The sequence below is a fragment of the Muscardinus avellanarius genome (assembly GCF_963383645.1).
Source record: "Muscardinus avellanarius genome assembly, chromosome: X".
Lineage (NCBI taxonomy): Eukaryota > Metazoa > Chordata > Mammalia > Rodentia > Gliridae > Muscardinus > Muscardinus avellanarius.
The window spans coordinates 98,467,126-98,484,204 of NC_137792.1; the positions used below are offsets into that span (position 1 = coordinate 98,467,126).

The following is a 17,079-nucleotide window of genomic DNA, read 5'->3' on the forward strand; positions in this document are numbered from 1 at the left end:
TTAAAGGCAACAAAAGCAAAGGGCCAAGTGACATTCAGAGGCAAACCAATTAGAATCACTCCAGAATTCCCAAACCAAGTTATGAGAGCCAGAAGGGCTTGGAGTAACATATTCCCAATTTTGAAAGAAAACAACTTCCAGCCAAAATTTTCCTACCCAGCAAAACTTTCTATCAAATTAGATGGAGAAATAAGAAGCTTCCATGACAAACAGAAACTGAAGGAATTTATGTCTTCAAAACCAGCACTAGAGAAAATACTCAAAGAGATTAACTACAAAGAAGAAATAGGTAACACACATCAGAACTAGAGAAACAAGATTGTCCATCCAACAGACAACTAAGATTGGTTATCTGTGGAGATTCATTATTTATGTTAGTCTTTTACCTATCTCTAAAGGGTATTGTTTGCCTTTATTGTTGTTAATTTTTAGGATTTCTAGTTGGAATATTAATATACCTTCAGATATAGCATTTGGAAATGTTTTATCCCATTCTATTAGTAACTGTTAACTCTGTTTACATTGTCTTTGTATATACAATATGTTTTTTTATTTTTTAGGGAGTTTGTATACTCTTCTGTTGCCTGTGCCATTGAAATCATAACCAAGAAATCACTGCCAATTTCAATGTTGTGAGGTTTTATGACCCAGATTTTCTCCTAAAAGTTTATAGTCTTAAGATTTATATTTAGGTCTTTTATCTATTTTGAGTTAATATTTGTATATGGGATTAGGTAAGGGTCCAATTTTATTCTTTCCCATGTAATTATTATTTTTCAACAATATTTAGTTAAAAGATTATTATTCCCACCACCAAATGTTCGTGGAAACCTTGTCAAAAATAACTTGACAATATAGGGAAGAATTTAGCTCTAGGCTTTTATTTAGCTCCAATGGTTTATATATCTGCCTTTAGAATAGTACTACACTGTTTCAATTATTGTAGCTTTATATGGTTTGAAATCAGAAAATATACATCTTCTAGCTTTGTTCTTTTTCAAGATCGTTGTGGGTACCTAGAGTCCATATTCCATATTAGGATAGATTTTTTTTCTGAAAAATAAATATATAAATATATGATAGTTTCACCTAAAAAATAGAAAAAATAGATTCTCTGGTAAGAAAGAAAGCAAAAAGAAATATTGAAATGTTATCTTTAATTCATCAAAAGCTTGGTATCAGACAAATGAAACTGTTATGTGAGATTATCATTTTTAATTTTGGATAAATTGCTATAATACTAGATGTCAATCACTAAGCCAAGCATGGGAGGGAGGGATAGGGAGAGAATGAGGTGGGGATCAGGTGGGGGCTGACTGGGCAAGGTGTGCATGTATGTCTACAAAAGTATGTATCCCACTATGATGTATGAATACAGTGCACCAATTAAAAATAAAAAAAATTAAAAAAAATTAGGAAAATAACTGTAGAAATAATAGAGGTGTTTCAAAAAGAATTCAGAGAGAGCCAAACAGAGATAAAGGATGCAATTAATGAAGTAAAGGCCTCAATTCAAAGTATAAACAACCGATTAGACCACATGGAGAATAGAATCTCACTCCTAGAAGATGATCACTCCAAAAATGAATGCATAATTTCTAAATTAGAAAAAAAAATCCGACAGCAGGAATCTGACATTGAAGAAATATGGGCCCATTTTAAGAGATATAACCTAAGAATAATTGGAATAAAGAGGGGAAAGAACGTGAAACCAAAGGACCAACAATCTGTTCAAGGAAGTAATAGCAGAAAATTTTCCAAACATTGAGCAAGAGGTCAGTACACAGGTCCAGGAAACTTACAGAACTCCCTTTAGACAGGATCAGAGAAGAGAATCCCCACGCCACATAATTGTCAAAATGACCAATGTGGAAGCCAAGCAGAGAATCTTAAAGGCAACAAAAACAAAGGGCCAAGTGACATTCAGAGGCAAACCAATTTGAATCACTCCAGACTTCCCAAACCAAGTCATGAGAGTCAGAAGGGCTTGGAGTAACATATTCCAAACTCTGAAAGAAAACAACTTCCAGCCAAAAATTTCCTACCCAGCAAAACTTTCTATCAAATTAGATGGGGAAGAAGCTTCCATGACAAACAGAAACTGAAGGAATTTATGTCTTCAAAACCAGCGCTAGAGAAAATACTCAAAGAGATTAACTACAAAGAAGAAATTGGTAACACACACCAGAACCAGAGAAACAAGATTTTCCATCCAACAGACAACTAAGATAGGTTATCTTTGGAGATTCATTATTTATGTTAGTCTTTTACCTATTTCTAAATTGTATTGTTTGCTTTTATTATTGCTAATTTTTAGGATCTCTAGTTGGAATATTAATATACCTTCAGATATAGCATTTGGAAATATTTTATTCCATTCTATCAGTAACTTTTAACTGTTTACATTGTCTTTGGATATACAATAGTTTTTATTTATTAGGGAGTTTTTTTTACCCTTCTGTTGCCTGTGCCATTGAAATCATATCCAAGAAATCACTGCCAATTTCAATGTTGTGAGGTTTTATGACCCAGATTTTCTTCTAAAAGTTTATAGTTAAAGATTTACATTTAGGTCTTTTATCTATTTTGTGTTAATATTTGTATATGGGATTAGGTAAGGGTTCAATTTTATTCTTTTTCATGTAATTATTATTTTTCAACAATATTTAGTTAAAAGATTATAATTTCCTCCAAATGTTTGTGGAAACCTTGTCAAAAATAACTTGACCATATATGGAAGAATTTAGCTCTAGGCTTTTATTTAACTCCAATGGTTTATATATCTGCCTTTAGAACAGTACTACACTGTTTCAGTTATTTTAGCTTTATAAGGTTTGAAATTAGAAAATATACATCTTCTAGCTTTGTTCTTCTTCGAGATTGTTTTGGGTATCTAGAGTCCATATTCCATATTATGATAGATTTTTTTTCTGAAAAATAAATAAATGTATGATAGTTTTCACCTAAAAAGAAATATTCTCTGGTAAGAAAGAAAGCAAAAAGGAATATTGAAATGTTATCTTTAAGTCATCAAGGGCTTGGTATCAGACAAATGAAACTGTTATGTGAGATTATCATTGTTAATTTTGGATAAATTGCTATAATACTAGATGTCAACCACTAAGCCAAGCATGGGAAGGAGGAATGGGGAGGGAACGGGGTGGGGATCAGGTAGGGGCTAACTGGGCCATGTGTGCATGTATGTCTACAAAAGTTTTGTTTTATATCCCATTATGATGTATGAATACAGTGCACCAATAAAAAATTTTTAAAAAACCAAAAGAATGCCAGGCGTGGTGGCGCACGCTTGTAATCCCCGCGCTTGGGAAGCAGAGACAGGAGGATCGCGCAGGTTCGAAGCCAGCCACATGCGCTGGCTTAGGAGACCCTGTTTCCAAATATAAAATGTAAAAATAGGTCTGGGAATGTAGCCCGGAGGTAGAAGGGCTTCCAGGAACCCCAGTACCACCAAAAAAAAAAAAAAAAAAAAAAAAACCAAAAAACCAAAAGCATGAAAGAAAACCTGAAAGGCATTCTTTTTTATAATTAGTTAAATTGCACATATTTATGGGATATAATATGATAATTCAATACATACAAATAATGTGTGTTGATTGAATCAGTGTAGTTAACATTTCTATCTCCTTAAATATTTATGTATTTATTTATTTATTTATTTATTTTTATTTTTTGGTGGTACTGGGGCTGGAACCCAGGGGCTTTCTACCTCAGGAATATACCCCAGACCTATTTTCTATTTTATTTGGAAACAGGGTCTCAGTTAGTTGCTGAGAGCCTCACTAAGTAGCTGAGGCTGGCTTCAAACCTGTGTGATCCTCCTGTCTCAGCCTCCCAAGTGCTGGGATTACAAGCGTGAGCCACCACACCTGGCTCTCCTTAAATATTTAAATATTTGTCAACACAAAATAATGTACACATTTAAGGAGTATACTGAGACATTTCAATACATACATACAATATGTACTGATCCAGTCAAGGTAATTAATGTTTATACCATCGTATCATTACTTTGTATATGGAACCTTTCAGCTTCAGTATTATGGATATTCATAAAATATACAATAAGTTATTGATTCATACGTCCCTCACTGTTCTGTAGAACACTAGAACTCATTCCTTCTACCTAATTGTGTTTGGATACCCACTATCCAACTTCCCTCTGCTACCTCTCCCCTCACCCTTCCTGGCCCCTAATCATTGTAAAATGAGCTGGACGTGGTGGCACACACTTGTAATCCCAACATTCAGGAGGCTGAGACTGGAGGATTGCAGTTTGTGGACAGTCTCAGCTACTTAGTGAGACCCTCCACAACTTAGTGAGACCCTGTTTCAAAATAAACAATAATTGTAAAGTGGAAGGCACTGGGGAGTACTAGGGATTGAACTCAGGGACATCTTACCTCTGAGTTACAATCCCAGGCCTATTTTTATTTTTATTTTAAACAGGGTCTCACTATGTTGCTGAGGCTGGCCTTGAACCTGTGATCCTGCTGTCTCAGCTTCCCAAGTACTGGGATACCTGTATCCCAGTATGCCTGCGTACCTGTAGGTATACAATATTGTGGCCAGCTGGATACCTTATACCACTCAAGTTGATACCTTATACCACTCAAGTTCAATTGATCATTAATTGTGTCAATAAGTTCTTACACCTCTCAAACTAATCTACTTTAGATCCTAGTCCAAACAACCATCAGTCCTTATCCAATTCCTTTTTACTGCATGAGGCTCCTAACTCATCTCTGTTTTCATTGTTTGCCCTTTTACCCACTCTAACCTGAAGTCAGAGTAATCATTTGAAATTGGGAACGGGATCATACTATTCATCTGTTTAAAACACATTAATGGAGTTCTATTGCCTACTAGGTAGAGCTGGGTCTACTTAGTATAGTATTCAAGACCTTCCCCACATGACCCAACTCCTGCATCTCCAGCCATATGTCACATCTTCCATCTCATGCCAACACTTCCTACACACGCAACGCTCTAGCCACACTGACGACTCCTTGAGGTTTGTCAAGCTCATCACGTTTCTGATCTTTCGCATAGAGGCTTGATTTCCTTGAAGCAACCTCCTATTTCTCTTCTCCTCGCTCTCTTTACTTCTATTAATCCGTAAAGGGTCAGCTCATGTGTTATCTTATCCAAGTATTTTCTGAATCCTTTTTTCTGCTGAAGTCTATGCTAATTGCTTTTCAGTTGGGGATCCACAGTACTTACGAATTTCTCAGGAAATGCAATGATTATATTATATTACAATTGTTGACCTATGTTTCTCAGTAGCTGCAAGTTTCATGAGGACAAGGACTGTGTCTTTATTCATCATCATATTTCCAGTTTCTAACATAATATCTTTCATTTGGCAATAATCAGTAAATATTTGTTGAGCAAATGAACAAAACACAAGTGGTATAGAAAATCTAGAGGAATAGATAAATCTAGAGGAATAGGGAAGTAGAGAAAGCAAAAGGGAAAACTGAGCTGAGCGTGGCAGTGCACACTTGTAATCCCAGTGCTTGAGAGGCTGAGACAGAAAGATCACAGGTTCACAGCCAGCCTCAGCTACTTAGTGAGGCTCTCCAAAACTTAGTGAGATCCTGTTTCAAAATAATCAAAATAGGCCTGGGGTGTAGCTCAGAGGTAGAATGCCCCTGGGTCCAACCCCCAGTACCGAAAGTAAGTAAATAAATAAATATCAGGATAATTCTGAAAACAGCATAAGGCCTATCAGATATTAAAACATGTTATGATTGTATATTAAAAGAGTCAAGTTTTAGAGAAAAAGATCAATGTTTATTAACAGTTCTCAATACATAAGGGACATTAATATATTTTAAAGCTGCACATCAAGTCAATGGGGAAAAGATGAATTATTAAAAATTATATTCAAACCACAGGCTAGATTTAACTTACTCTTTACACCAAAATTAATTACAGATGACTCAAACATTTTAATGTGAAAAATGAAACCTTAAAAGTACTAAAAGAAAACATGGAAAACTTTTAAAACATGTAATCCTGGAAAAAGGAAGGCCTTTCTAAGTGGGCCACAAACTCAGAAACCATCAAATATGATAAATGCTGACTTCATAAAAATGTAAAACTTCAGTAAAAAATAAAGTCAAAAGAAAAATGACAAACTGAAACAAGGTATTTGTAACACTTATGACAGAAAAAGGACTAATTTCCTTAACTTCCAAAGAGCTCACACAAATCAGCAGGAAAAATATCAACAACCCAAAGGCAAATGAGCAAATGATATGAACACACTTCTCAAAGAAAAAAATATTAACACACATAAAAAGATGTTCAACCTGGCTCGTAAACAAAAGAATGCAAATCAAAACGTCAAGATGAGTTTTTTTTTCACCCACTCTACTGGCAAATATTTAAAGAGACTGATAAAATTCAATGTTGATGAGGATACAGAGAACTGGCAATTTAGCTATTATAATTTTTACTGTACATATTCTCTGACCTTACAATTCTTATACTGCACAGTGGTTAAAGGCACAGGCTCTGGAGTGTCAGCCTACAATAAAATACTGTCTAAAAGTTAGCTTTGTGCCCTAGGAAAGTTCCTCAGATTTTTTTTTTTTTTGGTCTATGTGTGTGTTTGGTACTAGGGGTGGAACCCAGGGGCTTTCTACCTCCGGGCTATACTCCCAGACCTATTTTATATTTTATTTGGAATCAGGGTCTCACTAAGTTGCTGAGAGCCTCACTAAGTTGCTGAGGCTGGCTTCGAACCTGTGTGATCCTCCTGTCTCAGCCTCCCAAGCGCGGGGATTACAAGCATGTGCCACCATGCCTGGCTAGTTCCTCAGATTCTTTAAGCCTCATTTTCCTCATCTACAAAATAGAAATGATAATACTATTTACCATATATAATTGTGATAAGAACAAAATGGGATAAGTAATGTAAAGTACTTAGCACAGTACTTAACACATAGTAAACACTCAGTAAAAGCTAGGTATTACTGTTATTATTCTGCTGAAAGGGGCATTTATCTTTTGCAGAAAACAAATTAAATAACCAGAAATAAGGAATTGTTTTAATAAATTATGACATAAATTATAATATGTACTCTAGTGTAAGCAGCTATTAAAATGAGATGAGGCATCTATTTGGAACAATTTAGATAAATTTATAAGCTATGAACTATATAAAGTATCATTTCAATTTTGTAAGTATAAATATGTCTCTCTCTTGGTATGTGTTTGTCTCTCTCCTCTCTTCAAATACATATTATATGAATATATATATATTTTTTTTTCTTGAAGGTTATGATGCCAAAAATAGTGTTTATCTCTGGAGAAAGCATCTGATGGGAATAGACAGTAGGAGAGTTTTGCTTTTCTTTTCATATTTTTCTGTGTACTGTTTGGCTTTTTAATCATGTACATATATAACATTTTTTTGGAATTTAAAGACATGGTCTGATAAACTCAGATCCCTTCAGTGTTTACAACCCTTCAACAGCTTGTCACCTCAGTCCTTCCAAGTTCCAACAAGGTCCTCAGGATGGGGCCTCTTGCTCTGCCAGTACCTCTCTGACCTCACCTCCCACCGCCCTCACTCTCACTCTGCTCTGCTTATGATGGCCTCCAGTCTGTTCTCTACACAAGCAAGCCAGAGATCCACCCTCTTTCTTTCCCCTTGCTGTTTCCCCTGCCAGTGAAGTTCTATCCGCAGTTATTCACGCAGCACACTCTCTTCCAGCCTTGAAGTCTTTGTTCAAGCTGGGCATAGTCGCACAGACCTATAATCTCTGTATTGAAGAGGTGGAGACAAGAAGATCGCAGGTTCCAGCACACTGCATGGTAACTTAGAATGTTTCACAAGAAAAATAAAATAAAATAGTGTTGAGGATATGGCTCAGAGTCAGAACATCCTTGAGTTTAATCCTCAATATCACAAAAATAGTCTTGGTTCAAATGTTACATCCTCATTGAAGCCTTTTCTGCCTCTCCTTCATTTAAAATTGCAACTCCTCACATTCTAACTTCATATCTTGCTAGATTTTTCCATATGATTTATAGCAATCTAATATATATTTCCACTGTTATATGATCACCCAACTCTCCCCACTGACACGTAAGATCCAAGAGGAAAAATTTTTGTCTGTTTTGTCGTGTTCATTGTTTTGTACTTAATGCCTAGTGTGTAGTGTTTCACATAGTAGGGACTCGAAAATTATTTGTCTTTATTTACTATTAACACATATTAATTGTACAAATTAGTGGGTTTCACTGTGATATTTCCATATCATCTTATATCATGCTTTGATCATGTCTGCTCTCTCTTGCCCTCTCCCCTTCCTCCTCCCTGCTCCTACGCTTTCCCTAATTGTCTCTCTTCTAATTTCAAGTAATTTTTTCCCAAAAATATTTGCTGAATGAATTAATGGATGGGCATTCTAGACAAGAAGAAACCTAGGAACTCAGTTTTTCCACTTATTTCATCTCCTCTCTCATTTCCTTCCTTTTTTCCTTCCTCCCTCCCTTCCTCTCTCCCTCCTTTCTTTCTTTTATCCTGGGGATCAAACCTAGGGGCAGTCTAACTCTGAGTTCCACCCCAGCCCTATTTATTATTTTGAAACAGTGTCTCACTAAGTGCTTGCGGGCCTTGAACCTGCCATTCTTTGGTCTCAGCCTCCAAAGTATTGGGATTACAGGCATATGCCACCGCATTCTACTGGAGTTCTTTCTTAATCCTCCTCTTTCTGGAAGTTCCAACTTCTTTTACCTGTGATTGCTACAAATCTAAAGAAATTTGCTGAATGAATCGATTTATATATTTATTCTAAGATACAAAGCAAAAGCACAAGAGAAGAGCAAAAGCACAAAGAGTATTTGCATCTTCCTAGGGGTCAAAATCTATAGACAAAGGGACTAGCCTGCTTCATGAAGCCCCGAGATCTCCCCTCAATGAACTGGTCCATGGACTTTGAGGATTCACCACTTCTACTTTCCCCTCTCACTAATTCAATGGTCTCCATGTGCCTGCAGTGCATTTAAGATTACTATTTGATTTTCACAGTTCTCACAGACTAAAGAAAGTGCATAACAAGAAAAACAAACTTGGAGTTCAGCATGAATATTCTTAAAGAAATATGCACACATGAATACATATACATGCCCATAAATACATACATTTAGCTACACCAGTTGTCAAAAAATATATCAAGGCAGTTTCTATGCAATTCCCTACCCAGACGGCAATACATTATGTACTTAAAACAACAAAGTCCTTGAAAAATTCTCAGTCTTAACAATTCCTCTATCTTTTATGGGCCAATAGAAGGGTAATTGCAGATCTGAGCATTTCCACATCATTCAAATTGGTCCTTTCTTCTCCAAAAAGGCAGGAGACAGGATAAACTATGTTAATAGGATTATACCTGAATGTGTGTGGACAGGCCCAGAGTCAAAATCAACCCATTCAGTTATATTTAGGGGACAAATAACCACTGTGTGTGTGTGTGTGTGTGTGTGTGTGTGTGTGTGTGCATAGAATATAAGCAGGAGCCAAAATTTGCTATGGATTCATGAGTTCCCTGAAAACAATAGCAATTAGTGTTTATTGAACTCTCGCCATGTTCCAGGAGCTATGTTAAATATTTAAATGAACTATTTCATTTGCTACTCCTAACAGATACTTTTACTATCCCTACCTTACAAATGGAAAAATAGAGACTCAGAGAGTTGAAGTAAGTTAAATAAAAGAGACACAACATTACTCCCTTCTTTGATTTCCCCAAAGGAATCTTGGTGAATGTATCAAGGGAGTTTTGAACCCAGGTACTCTCACCAGGTTGCTTTAGATATGGATGCTTCAAAAAACTCTTATTGGTTCTGGACTTGGGCCACTTACAGTCTCACAGCAAACCCACATTTCCTACCATTATATTCTACTCTCATCCCTGCTGGCCAGGTATGCCATTAACTAACTCACAATGAAGGGTTGAAGGTAGATCTTTGAGACTAATATTCCAGAGATACACTGAAAGTCTTCCTTTTGGCTTTCCTTTTTCTCAATGATTGTGGGTTGCTCACATATTAAACTTTGGTGACAGCTTTTAGCTCTACATGGCTCATTTTTAAATTTTGGCTGTATGTTGGGTTCCCCTGGTGTAGTCAATATCTTCTTTGGGCCCACATCAGGCCAGAGCTCTAGGCTAGCTATTTTCCACAGGCCAACAACATTTATGCATCTTGTGTGCATGCCTCAATATTGCAATCATCAGTAACCATCCGTTTCCAGAAAATAGAATCTGGCACTTTGGACGGTAGGCAAAGGGTTTGCAGATTTCAGTCCCAGGTGACATTTCCAGTCTGTGTAGGTGGCAGCAAGCAGAGTAATGAACCAGATGAAACAAATAGTTTCAGGAGTGGCCCAAGTCCAGATCCAATAAGAGCTTTCTTTGAAGCTTCCATATCTGAAACAACCCATAACTCCCAGAGGAGAGGGCGATTTCAAAAGCCAAAAATGAACTCTCTCTAAACAGATTAAACCTTCTGCCATAGAAATAAAGCTCAAAACCAAAAACTGGCCAAGAAGCCCTGACAATAGCCATCCATCAGTCAATGTAATGGTAAATCAAATTGCACACAGGATACCAGGCAGAATTGAACCATTGGCGTCAATTGGGCATCAATATCTCAAAGAACTATGACCAATTTATGGTGGCAATTGATACATTTTATTAGAGATCATATATGTACATGTTCTTACCTCTTTTCTGTGTGGACATCCTCTTTCCCCATGCAATGACTTTTGCATGAACTCAAAAGTGTTTGGGGGCAGGGGTCTGAGTGGCTTGGCCTACTATTCATCCTTTGTGCAAAAGAAGGTTTAGTGCAAAACAGAATGAGGCTGGGTGGCCTATAAATTGTGAATAGATTTTTGTGGATTCTGCTGAAGATGCCTATTTTGTGTACCCCTTCGTTTTTTATGCAATTTACATTTGATTTCTAATTCCAGCCTTATCTCTGCCTAACTGAGGGATTTGTCCACAACTGGCCAGCTTAGATAGGAAAACAGTAGACCATCAGAGGCCAGGTGTGGGGGTGGCAGCTCCATCTCTCTTTGGGATTCAAGGAGCAGCCTGTGCAGGTGGAGGAGAGTGGAAGACTGGAAGACAGAGGGGAGGGCAGGCAGCTGAAGCTGTCGCTGTGTCCTTTCTACTTAAGACCGTCCTTGCCCTTTGATTTCTGTAATAGGCATGGTTACAGTGCAACTTAATTTTACCATCTCAGCCCTGGCATGAAGAATGCTGCCAGTGCACTTGATTCACAGTATTAAAAAAAAAGTAGAGGTCAGTAGGACCATTGGGCCCAGGGCCCAGGCTCATTGCAGCATCAAGTTTGGCTATGTTCAATAGCCTGTTTATCAGGGAGCAGAATGAGGTGGGGGGTCTCCTTATGAACACTGATTTATTTATTCTGTCCTCTTCCTTGTATTAGACAAATCCATAGGTGAAAGGATGGATCCAAGGAAAATGTGCCTCAAATTTTTCCTTCCTTCCTTCCTTCCTTCCTTCCTTCCTTCCTTCCTTCCTTCCTTCCTTTCCTTTATTTCTTCTTTCCATTAAGGATTGCACCCAGGGACATTCTACCTCCAAACTACCACAGCCTTTGTAATTTTTGTTTTGAAACAGTCTTGCTAAATTGCTGGATATCTCACTAAATTGCTGAGTCCATGATCCTCCTGTCTCAGCCTCCCAAATACTGGGATGACAGGCATATGCTGACAGGCATACACCACCACATATGGCTGGTGCCTCAGAAATTTAAAACTGTCCCTTGGGTATGGCTAAGGGGTAGAGAGTTTGCCTAACATATGTGAGGCCCTAGGTTGGATCCCTAGCAACAAATACACACAAGTGAGAAAATGTGTGTGCTTCAGTGAAAGGTTTGGCAGGGGGAACTGTGGAAAGATGTTCTTAAAATTATTGTGTCCAAATCTGTATATCACCTCAGCTCCTAGATTTTCATTTATTTTATTTTTATTTATTTTTTGTTGTGGTAGATATTGAACCCAGGGGCATTCTATCTCCGAACTACACTCTCAGACTGATTTTTTTATTCTTTATTTTGAAACAGGGTCTCACTAAGATGCAGAGAGTTTCACTAAGTAGCTGAGGCTGTCTGAGAACCCAGATCCTCCTGTCTCAGCCTCCCAAGTACTGGGATTACAAGCGTGTGCCACCATGCCAAGCTTTATTTTTATTTAATTTCATTTTGTTAAAACAAAAATCCCTTGAGTAGCTTCTTTTAGCCAAGTAAATTCAGGTCAATGTGCACCTTTGTGCAAGAGAAAGGATATTATAAGGTCTTTTTGTTGTTATTGTTGTGGTACTAGGGGTTGAACCTGAGGACCTCTGAGCTATAAGCCCAGCCCAACTTTATTTTTAATTTTAAAATAGGGCCTTACTAAGTTGCTGAGGTTGGTTTTGAACCTGCGATCCTCCTGTCTCAGCCTCCTAAGTACTGGGATAACAGGTATGCACCATCATGCCTGGCGAAAGATATTTTGCCTGATGCCTCTCCATCTCTCTTTAAGTAGATGTGGATGTTGGGGGGCCTCTGGGAGAAAAGGGAATGGGACCCCAGATCTATGCTCAGGGATTTCATGCTAGAAAAATCTGACCAAGTAGAGGGCCCTGACCATAGCCTCCTGGCAGGAAGGGAAGCCTGAGGAAAAGAAATGGCCACTCATTGTGATAGAAAGGGAATCTGCCATTCTGAAAAGCTTTTTTTCCTTTGCTTCCTAAACTCTGATTCTGGCTTCTACATCTTCAGGTGCTATTTTTGGTCTCCTGTGGGTCATCAGGACACTTTAGTTATTTCTCCTTCTCCTTCTCCTTTGTGTTTCTGGGGATCTAACCCAGGGCCTCAAACATGATAGGCAAGCACTCTGCCCCTAAGCTACATTCCCAGTTCCTCAGTACCTTCTTTGATCTCCAAAAGAAATATGCTCATACCCAGATTCAGCAAGCCTGGATAGATCTCACTGAGGTTTGGGGAGGAGACTAGAGAGGGGCCTCAGTGTAGAGTCCTTCATCCTCTGCCAGCCCATGCACATTCTCCTTTCTCTCCTTGTTTTACCATCCTCCATCCCAGGTTGTGTTTCTACTCCTGCAAGTTTTTTCTCCTCTACTAGAGCATCTATAATGTCAATCACCAAATTTCCAGAGAATTAAGAATCTTTCTTCCATGTGTCAATAGCCAGCCTCTCTACAAGGAGACTAAATCATTTATCCCCATACTTTCTTATAAGAAAGATGAAAATGCAGAGGTAATCAAGAGCCATTGAAGCAATCCAACAGTATTGCCCAGCACCAGCCACAAACTGTCTTTATTTCAACCTGCTTCTCTTTTCTGCTTCTCTTTTTCTTTGTAGTAAGTTTGAGAACTGCATTTTTGTTTTCTTTCCCTTTCTCTCTCTCTCTTTGTTCCTGTACTGAGGTTTGTACTGAGGGGCATTCTATCTCTGAGATACATTCCCAACCCCTTTTATTTATTTTTACTTTGAAATAGGGTCTTGTGGGATTGCTGGAGATCATGCTAAGTTGCTGAGGCTGGCCTTGAACTTGAATCCTCCTGTCTCAGGTTGTAGTTATTGGGAGCAGAGGTGTGGGCTACTGTGCTAGCTGACATAGTCAAATAAGGAATTTATTCTGGATGGTAGGTGATGTTGATATTATCCCTTAGGCTTCATGCTTCTTTAGGGTGCCAGGAGAGAACACCACCTCAAGAGGCATGAGGTCTTGCAGTGCAGCCAAAGACCCTTCTAAGATTAAGAATGTTGTCTAGATTGGGAGGGGAATGTTTCCCACTTTTCAAAACCCACTTATACACTGGCTGAGATGGATGAATTTGGGGAGAGATGACTGCATATGGCTATGAAAAATACTCTGCTGTAGAGGATTTTTAAAAAAGTCATAGCCACCTACCACTGTGTTCAATGCAATGAACCAAATACTGGACCTGTTCAGGAAAGATCTATTTCTTTCTTTGCATAAAGAATACCTGCCTCTGAATTTTGTATGCAGGGAGCCACAGTAGAGCTGAGGAAGGCCCATAGAGAGAGTGAATGCAGATGTGGTCACAAAATCTAGGAAACTCTATTAGAGTTCGCTTGAGGCTTTGAAAGAGGTATGTTTAGAAAAATACAAATCAATATGATTTTATGCAACAGGAAACAAATGTATGGAATTCATTATCCTCAAGAGTTAGTATAAGCTGAAAGTATGTATAAATACCTTTTGAAAAGGGTTAGATGCATTCATAAATCTATGCATAGCTGGTTACTAAGGGCAACTGGGATGTTTTCAGAGGGAGCTAGAAACAGGAGAGGCTTTAGATATCAGCTAATCTCTACCTCTTCACACCCCCCCCACCTCTGTAGTGAGTGCAAATCAGTAGAGGATCTCTTGGTGCAAAGGAGGGGACTAGATAGGAAATGGGTGATTCCTGGTAGTCTCCCAAGTAACCCTAAATGCCACCCCAATCTCCTTTAAATTTACATTTTAAGAAAGGGAGAGAGGCTACTTGGGAGGCTGAGACAGGAAGATCACAGATTGAAGTCTCAGCAACCTAGCGAGACTCTGTAAGCAACGTAACATGAGATTCTGGTTCAAAATAAAAATAAAATAAAATAAGAAATGAGTTGGGGAAGTCACTCAGAGGTAGAATGCCTCCAGTTCAAGTCCCATTACCAGATGAGCTACATAGACTGTATGTAGGGGGTAGAGATGAACAGAATAGCCAATATGCAAAAATAAAATAGGGCTAAAGGTGTAGCTCAGAGGTAGAATGGCCCTGGGTTCAATCCCCAGTACCAAAACAACAAAAGCTCACAGGGGAACAACTGGTGCTGCCATCATGTAGTTAGGCCTATGAAGTCAGTGGAGACCTCATGTTCCTTCGGGATCAATGTGAATAGTGTCCCTAGAATTGTACATCTTGGAAGACCCCTTCAAAAACCAGCTGCTCTCGTTTCCAGATGAGTAAACAGAGGTCTAGAGATATGAGTGAGTAGATTACTTAGGTTGCACAGCTATTTCATGGCAGAGTCTCTACTTCCTGTCTACCATATTATTCTGCCACGAAAATTGGGCTATAAAAAGGCAGCCACAGGATGGGCATAGTTGTGCTTGCCTGTAATCCCAGTACTTGGGAGGCAGAGACAGGAAGATCACAGGTTCAAGGCCAGCCTCAGAAATTTAGCAAGACCCTAAGCAACTTAGTGACACACTTTCTATAGATTAAAAATAAAATAGGGTAGGGGATGTAGCTCAAAGTTAGAACACCCCTGAGTTGAATCCAGAGTACTGAAAAAATAAAAAGGCATCCCGGCCCTCTGACAACACACACCTAGAAGACTCTTTCATTAGGGCTACAGCTGGCCAATACACATTATAATTAAATAGAATTCATTAAATAAAATGAGAAGCACTTATTTCTGTAAATGAGAAAAAGGGTATCCCATCCCCTAGGCAGATGCGAACCTTTACAGGGAGCTCAGCTTGCCAGGCTCTACTTGGGTTAGGTTTTGGTCCCCAATTGATTCCCCAGCTGGGTGTCCTACATTGAACAACCTACCCAACTCTATATGGTAGTCCTGACCATGAGAGACAAGAGTCTTGGCTTAAAGAAACTGGAAGCATCTGTTGTATTCCAATGTTTGAACCGAGAATGACTTAAGACTATGCGAACTTGACACTGCCGACAACCTCTCAACTGGCAATGCACCCCCCCTGCCAGATCTCTTGATCTACTATATAGAAGGAGGACGCTGACACTTTTGCTGCTTCATCTCTGCCATAACAAAGAAGGTGACTAGAATTGCAAAGCTGAAAGTATCTGCTAGGGAAAAGGCAGCTGAGTGAGCTCTTTCTGCAACAGGCACTAAAAATGAAGTTTGACACTTTATTTGAGAACTTTCAGCAGTGTAAAGGAAGCTGATTCTTATTTTTCAAATAAAATTTAATCGTCACACTCTTTATTTAATAGTGAGATAATAGCATCTTATGTTTATGAACTGTCTTATAGCCCAAGGGAATCCACACCACTTTACACAGGAGCTGTGTCTTCTGCCACTGAATGCAAACACCTGGGGGATGAAAAGGAAGGGAGGAGAAGGGTTGATTCACACAGATTCTTCCCAGTGCAGGCTCACTGAACAGGACCAAGAATCGGGCCTCCTGCAGACAGATATGTGGAAGATCTCTGCAGGAGAACAGACTTTTGGCCAATTAGCAGGGGTGCTAGAATTTGGCTTGGAGAAAAAAGAAGACCCAGTCTGAACTAGGTTGGAGAAGCAGATAGGGTGCCAGCTGTTTGCAGAGGTGGCACATTACCTGGTCGAACTTAGAAGAAGAAATATTTCATCTCCTGACAGTATAAACAGGGTGTCTTAGAAGCAAAGGCCAATCCAATTCTGTTGGGACTTTTAGTTTCTGGCAGCTGTAGACAGGCCTGGCCTCAGAACTGATGAAGTCCAGGGGCCTGACCAGGTTGGATTTCTACACTCACTGCCCTTGAAAATCTTCACTCTCAGAGTTTTCCTGAAATGTAACTGAGAAGCAGAATCACACAGAGAGCTTGTTCTACATTCAGATTGCTGGTCCTTCACCATCACTTCCACTCTCATTCACTAGGATTGGGGTGGACTCCAGGAGTCTGCATTTTGATTGATTGCCTGATGGATCGATTCATATTTGCAATATTGAGAATCAAACAAGGCCTTGCTCATGCAGGTACTCTACCACTGAACGACATCCCTAGTCCTGGGAATCTGCATTTTAAACAAGCATTCCAAGCATTGGTACTCCTCTAACCATAGTTTAAGAAACACCAATTTCAGATTTAAGACCACAGTGGTTGAAACTAATCTGGCCCTTGGTCTGAAACCCTAGCAAGTAGTTCAACATGGAGTGAGCCTTGGTTTTTCAGTCCTCCTTTGCTTTATGGGAAGAAAGACATGTTTTTAGTATGTCCCAGATGTCTCAGGATACAGGAAATGTTCGTACTACTGAAGAAGAGAAT

The 17,079-nt window shown here is 38.8% G+C and overlaps 1 protein-coding gene across 1 annotated transcript in view; it reads right to left on the bottom strand.

The window, feature by feature from the left end:
- Positions 1-17,079, bottom strand: part of MID2 (midline 2) — a gene marked incomplete at its 3' end in the record, with an annotated part of 523,130 nt that overhangs the window by 354,609 nt on the left and 151,442 nt on the right. The gene's annotated exons all lie outside the window — the stretch shown is intronic.